Source organism: Leuciscus leuciscus, assembly GCF_965113295.1.
Source record: "Leuciscus leuciscus genome assembly, chromosome: 17".
NCBI lineage: Eukaryota > Metazoa > Chordata > Actinopteri > Cypriniformes > Leuciscidae > Leuciscus > Leuciscus leuciscus.
In genome coordinates this window covers 214,187-220,581 of record NC_138741.1, presented here as the reverse complement: position 1 = coordinate 220,581, position 6,395 = coordinate 214,187, and the positions used below count along the sequence as shown (strand labels likewise).

The window sequence follows — 6,395 nt, the reverse complement described above, 5'->3', positions numbered from 1 at the left end:
ACACGCCAGGTAAAGAGTTACTGATCGCAGACACACTCTCACGAGCAACTACACATGAGCAACAGAGTCAATGTGACATTTTTGACGAAAAAGTGATCTATGCTCTTGAGCCAACAGAGGCCCTAAGCCCAGAGACCCTGGTACAGTTAAAGTTTGAGACACAAAACGACGTCATATTGCAAACGTTGCTGGACATTCACAGGCAGGGCTGGCCACATCACAGAAAACAAGTCGACAAAAAGGTGATACATTACTGGCCTATTAGGCACTCTGTGTCAATAAGAGAAGGAATAATGTTTGCAGGAGACAGAATTATTCTACCAAGTAAAATGAGGTCAGACATGTTACAGAGGCTGCATGTGGCACACCAAGGCATGCAGCGCACCAAAGCTCTGGCCAGAGTACACTGGTATTGGCCAGGTATGACAAGAGACATTGAAAAAATGGTTGAGGAATGTGCAACTTGCCAGCAGTTCCAACCTCGCCACCAGAGGGAGCCGATGATCTCTCATGAAATCCCAGAGCTTCCTTGGCTGAAAGTAGGAGCTGACATATTTGAAATCAGTGGTCAGTCATTTCTTCTGGTTGTAGATTATTTCTCCAAATACCCGGAAGTACTAAACATAAGAGACAAGACAGCACACACAGTCATTAACAAGATTAAATCGGTATTTGCCAGAGTGGGAATACCTAAAGAGATTGTGTGCGACCATGTGCCTTTTGCAAGCCAAGAAATGAGAAAGTTTGCCACAGCATGGGGAATTAAGCTCACTCACTCCAGCCCAGGCTATGCGCAGTCAAATGGCCTGGCCGAGAGAACAGTGAAGACTGTTAAGTACCTGTTAAAGAAGGCCAAACAAACCAACACTGACCCATTTCTGGCACTTCTAACTCTCAGGAACACACCTGTCACAGGTATGGGCTATTCTCCAGCACAACTGCTTATGGGCAGGGTCCTGAGAAGCACTTTACCCAGCTCAAGCACAGTGCTGCAACCTGCAGTACCAACTAATGCACATTCTACTCTTCAGGACCTCCAGCGAAGACAGCGTGCTTATTACAACAGAGGCACAAAGAAACTTCCGGTGCTGCCGCTTGGTGGGACTGTTCACATGCAAACTGAACGAGGATGGCGTCCTGCTGTTGTCAAGGCGAAATGCGCTGAACCACGGTCCTATGACATAGTGACATCATCTGGACAGCAGTACAGGCGCAACAGGAGACACCTGAGGAAGACACCCAGTAACATTCAGGTGTATACTGAACCGGACTGTCTCGATGATGAGCAAGACAGCACCCCAGATGCTCCTACCGGTGCTGATGAGACTGTATGTATGGAGCCTTCTCCTCCTCCACAAATGGGTCAAACCAGAGGCGGCCGAGTTATTAGGCCTCCAGTTAGATTCAGAGACTATGTGTTAAGCCAATAAGTGCATACAATATTGGGCTGATGTTGTGTTTATAAAAAAAAAAAAGAAAAAAAAAGGGAAACAGTAGATCTGCAATGACATGTTCAGTTTAAGTTGAATGTATCCCTGATTGATACACATTGAAATATTGTTTCAGCTAAGCTGCATTTTACATCTTATCTGCTAAAGATAAACTTTTGATTTTGTTTGTTATAAGAAAGGAGGATGTAGTATATAGTGCCGTGCACATATACTAAGGTTAAATAGTGCCCGCTCAGAGGCGGAGGGATTGATATATGTGTTGTGGTTGTTGGAGCCTGTTGTCAGCGCAGCTGCTGTGATTAAATGCAAACAACTTACCTGTTGTCATCCTTCCACTCGCCACGATGCACGTTATAAAAGGTTATTAAAAGAAACTACTACAAGGGGTGTGACATAGACACTCCCCCAATGACTAATGGGCCATCAAGAGAGGCAGCCTGAACAAAGAGGAGATTCAAAGGTTTTGTTTTTCACTGTTTTATTGTAATTCCTCTATGAGGAGGAACTAAATGTTTTAAATTTGCAATGTTTTAAACTCAGCTGTGGTCCAGGTTCCCGTGCAGGCAGGAATCTCAGAGTCTGTGGAACCATATCAACGTCAGTCTCTGTTTTCCATGACAGAGTAGACTGCTTGTTGCTTGTCTGAATGTTTGTCTTGGCCCTCTTTGCAACAGGTGTCTGATGATCACCATCACCTTTATAGCTGTAAAACAAACAAACAACTGTGAGCATGTTTATTACACAAAATATAACAACTGCATTTCAATCATTATAAGTAACATTGGCCAGATGCAAAGCCATACAGACACATAATGTTTGTATGGACTATGTAAAACCAGAATATGTAAACAGAATTATACTAATATCTGAAAGAAAGGGAATAAGTGTACTTACTTTTCAGTTGTTCTCAAAACTGACCGACACCTGTCGCGTGCCCTCCCAGTGCGAGTTGCAGGTGAGGGTGAGAGTGATGCTACCACATTCCTATAAAAATAATAATATTAATATTAATAAAGGTTGAACAAAGTACTATGCCAGCACATGCATAACTGATGGACAGTCAGCATTTTGGTAAAACAACAAAAATAAGCTCTTTTATACTAACATTACCAATCACTAATTGTAATATTGTGCATACATAACACCACAATTTTTGCAATTGTGTCTGGTAATTGTGTTTTGCAATTGTGTCTGGCAATCCACACAGGCACATGTACATTTGTAGCATCACTAAGTATATAAACAAAATTGGTCTAACATCTGTAAAATAGTGGGTAAATATGTACTTACTCCTTCTGATTTCTGTCTGTGTTGCTGCGTGCCCTCTTAGTGCGAGTTGCAGTGAGAGGTGAGAGTGAGCAACCTACATCATTCCTTCAAAAAAAGTTGAAAACTATTATTATCATATAGAGTACTATTCCAGCACATGCACAACTGATGGGCATTAGCATGCTGATAAGATAGCACAAAGAAAAAATATGTAACATTATCAACCAACCTCCAAAAATAAATAAACTCATACAGGCTCATATTGTAATAAGTATATAAACAAAATTGAACAAACATGGGTAAATATGTACTTACTCTTTCTGACGTTCAACTGTGTTGCTGCGCGCCCTCCGAGTTGCAGATGAAGGAGATGCAGCATTCCTGTTTTAAAAAAAGTTGAAAACTATTATAACATAAATATTTCAAAGTATAGTAGCCTATCATTAGTCTATTTGAATAACTGATGCAAATAATTGTAGACACGTGCTGTAGGCATTTATTGCGTGTAATGGGCCATTACCGGAGATAGCACAACGCAAACATTAACACATTTGCAATTCATCAGCTGGGCATATTTACACATTTCAGCACATACACACATTTGCAATAGATATTTGCAAGCACTCTTCATTGATGATAATGAGGCAGCATAAACACTAGTCAAAATATAATTAAACATACATAATATTTTCTAAATTAATTTCAAAATTCTAACTTTCATACAGGCCTATAATCTAAACGTTGTACATATATACAGCATGTCTAGGCTATGCTGTATAAAGTCTTCTGAAGGCACGCGCCGAAACGCGTTTGTGCAAATAAGTTTATTTATGCATGAAGCCTCTCTCCTACTTTATACAGCATAGCCTAGACCATTTAAATATAAATTACTCTGAATGGAAAGTATGGAAATGGTCCAAACAGTAAAATATGTAGCCTACGTTTATTTAAAATTGCTTGTCAACTAATTTCTCTGTACTGTAGGCTAATTGGCCTACGTGTTGTAGCCTAGTCATTAAATAAAACAATTTAGTTCATATTTAGGTTTAAATAAAATCTTTTTTTTTTTTTTTTTTTCATTTATGTTGATTATATGAAAAGTGAAAAGCATGAGTAAGATCATGCGCAATCGCGAGACAAATGGAGTGGGCAGACAAGATTTTGACCATTTCATTAAGTTTATTTTTTGTATAAAGCCTTTCTTTAAAGTGAATTTCGTTTTGTATTAATTGTATCTTAATTTTAATAGTTGTTTCATCAACCAATTGCCTGTATTTTAATACATAAGAATTAAAAATAGCAGGAACTGGAGGCCTCATAAATGAACCCAAACTCATAAGCTTTGCCTAAAATACCAGAGAAATATATAGAAAGCTCGAAATGTGTTATTTTAAACAAAACTATTAAAAACGAAAGAAAACAGACTGCATGAAGCCTCTCTCCTACTTTATAAAGCATAGCCTAGACCATTTAAATATAATTACTCTGAATGACAAGTATGGAAATGGTCCAACCAGTAAAATATGTTGCCTACGTTTATACAAAATAGCTTGTCAACTAATGCAAGTAAATTTAAAAAGACTTACTCATCCGAAATATTATCCTTTTCCTATGTAGCGCCAAAACTTTGGAACAGTCTTCCTACCATTGTCCGGGAAGCAGACACACTCTGTCAGTTCAAAGCCAGATTAAAGACACATCTCTTTGACCTAGCATACACATAACACATTATAGACTTCTATAATTCAATGTTAGACTGCATAGATCAGGTCAGCCGGAACCGGGAACACTTCCCATAAATCCTGATGTACTCGTTACATCATAAGAAGAATGGCATCTACGCTAATTTTAGTGTCTTTGTTTATCCCAAGGTTTTCCCGAAGCCTGCCGGATCCAGGCCGTATCCAGATCTGATGAAGGACCTTCGCCTGGACCCGATGACAACGCAGTGCTGAAGTGCCAACTAGTCTCTCCCTATGGAGGATCCCTTTACCACTCTACTGATAAAGCGTTTTCGGGAAATTCGTTTCACGTACCTAGCCCGAAGTAACAAAATTAAATTAAATTCTGTATCAAAATTTATAAGGAAAGACCAGTACTTTGTTTAGGCTTGGTTTGTAGGGAATTCCAAACCTGCGCACATATATTCAAACGCACATAACTATAGAACCAATTCTTAATGCGCATGTGAACGCCATCATTGTTTCTCACAGGTTCGCGTTTAAAGTCTGTGTAGAGAGAATGGTGTCGTCTTAGCGGCCCCTAATTTAATAACAAATGATCGTTGCGACGGAAGCGAATCAATCAAAACTAACTTTAGCTGGAAAATAACTTTATTAAAGAACCGCTATTAAGCCAAAACAATCTCTGTTACCTTAAATTATATGTTTATCTCTGTAAAGCTGCTTTGAAACAATCTACATTGTTAAAAGCGCTATATAAATGAAGATGACTTGACTTGACTTGTTGGTGCTTAATGTAAAAATATATAGTGTAAACGATAAATCACGTTTGAGATTTGTGCTGGCTACTGTATACAGGCCACCAGGGCACCATAAAGATTTTATCAAAGACTTTGCGGACTTTCTATCAGAATTAATATTGACTGCAGATAAAGTACTAATTGTTGGTGATTTTAATATACACATAGATAATGAAAAAGATGCATTGGGATTGGCATTTAAAGATATTCTGAACTCAATTGGAGTTAGACAACACGTGTCAGGACCTACTCATTGTCGTAATCATACTCTAGATCTAATATTATCATACGGAATAGATGTTGATGCCGTTGAAATTCTGCAGCAGAGCGATGACATCTCAGATCATTATCTAGTCTCATGTAAATTACATTTAGCCAAAGCTGCAAAGCCGACTCCGTGTTACAAATATGTTAGACCTATCACTTCTGCCACTTAAGATTGCTTTATCAATAATCTTCCTAATCAGTTTCATCATCTCAGCATCCCATATAGCTTAGAAGAACTCGATATTGCGACAGAAACTTTTAACTCTCTCTTTTCCAGCACTTTAGACACAGTTGCTCCGTTGCGCTTAAAGAAAATAGTCCAACGCCGTGGTACAACGAGCACACTCAGGCCCTTAAGAGAGCAGCCAGAGAGATGGAGCACAACTGGAAGAAAACAAAACTAGAGGTATTTCGCATTTCATGGAAAGAGAGCTCGATTGCATACAGAGAGGCCTTAAAAGCTGCTAGATCTGCTTATTTTTCAAACCTATTAGAAGAAAATAAACACAACCCTAGGTATTTATTTGAAACAGTGGCTAAACTAACGAAAAAGAAAGCTTCAAGCCCAGAAGTTTCCAAGCAGCACAGCAGTAATGACTTTATGAACTTCTTCACTTATAAGATTGATAATATCAGGGAGAAAATTATAACCATGCAACCGTCTACTACAGTATCGCATCAGGCAGTGCATTGTAGTGTCCCTAAGGAAAAATTCGATTCATTCATCGCTATAGGAGAGGAAGAATTCGTTAAACTCGTTAAATCATCTAAATCGACAACATGCATGTTAGACCCTATACCGACTAAGCTACTGAAAGAGATGCTTCCAGAGGTCATAGATCCTCTTCTCAAAATCATTAATTCATGTTTGTCATTAGGATACGTACCAAAAAACTTTTTTAGCTGGCTATGATTAAACCGTTTGT

General features: G+C 38.7%; 1 long non-coding RNA gene across 1 annotated transcript; it reads left to right on the top strand.

Moving 5' to 3' along the window:
• The first annotated feature begins 2,832 nt into the window (after positions 1 to 2,832).
• On the top strand, positions 2,833 to 5,837 carry LOC309478765. Its single transcript, XR_014199095.1, has 2 exons — positions 2,833 to 4,591; positions 4,629 to 5,837. It is a non-coding gene; the product is annotated as an uncharacterized lncRNA (long non-coding RNA).
• Positions 5,838 to 6,395: the final 558 nt, after the last annotated feature.